Here is a 680-nt window from a genome sequence, read left to right as displayed (position 1 = left end):
TTCATATTAAAACAAGCATGTACAAAAAGTCGGAAACGCGAGATTCACGATAGATTTACTTATATTTAAATCATTAGGTAATATTATTAATTTTAATTAACAAATTTAATAATACATTATGAAACATTTGTAACTTTTTTCAAAATTTATAGGAATGTGGACAACGTGGAATGTGGACAAAGTCGCGTTTATAGTTACAACATGTATTTTAAAGAAATGCTGGATTTAAACTTTAATTCATATAAAGAAAATTAGAAAGGTATTAATTTTAAATAACTTAAGCTTCTCTCTGTTTTAAAACAAATCTGTTTTAAAAACACAAATTCACTGCTTTAAAAATACAAATTATTTTCTTATATTGCTTTTAAAGCAATGAATTTGTGTTTTAAAAATAATGAACCACTGCTGTGACAGATTTCCTAACCTAAATAGGGGTGGCACCCAGTTGGACACGGCTCAATTGAACACGAGCCACTCACAGCGCTTGAGACTACAAAGCTCCTAAGCACCGGTCGCTGTGATTGGTGGTGTCCAATCGTGCCGTGGTCAATCGGGATCATCCCTCTAAATAGTGGTCAATTAATAATATATTTCGATTCGCGGAGCAGGGTGACACTTTTTTTTTCTTGTCAAATCTTTATTTTTACGCGAAAACAGATTGATTCAGTGTATTTTTATCA

The sequence above is a fragment of the Trachymyrmex cornetzi genome, unplaced genomic scaffold, assembly GCF_001594075.2.
Source record: "Trachymyrmex cornetzi isolate Tcor2-1 unplaced genomic scaffold, Tcor1.1 scaffold380, whole genome shotgun sequence".
In the NCBI taxonomy this organism is placed as follows: Eukaryota; Metazoa; Arthropoda; class Insecta; order Hymenoptera; family Formicidae; genus Trachymyrmex; species Trachymyrmex cornetzi.
Note: the sequence above shows the minus strand (reverse complement) of the source record.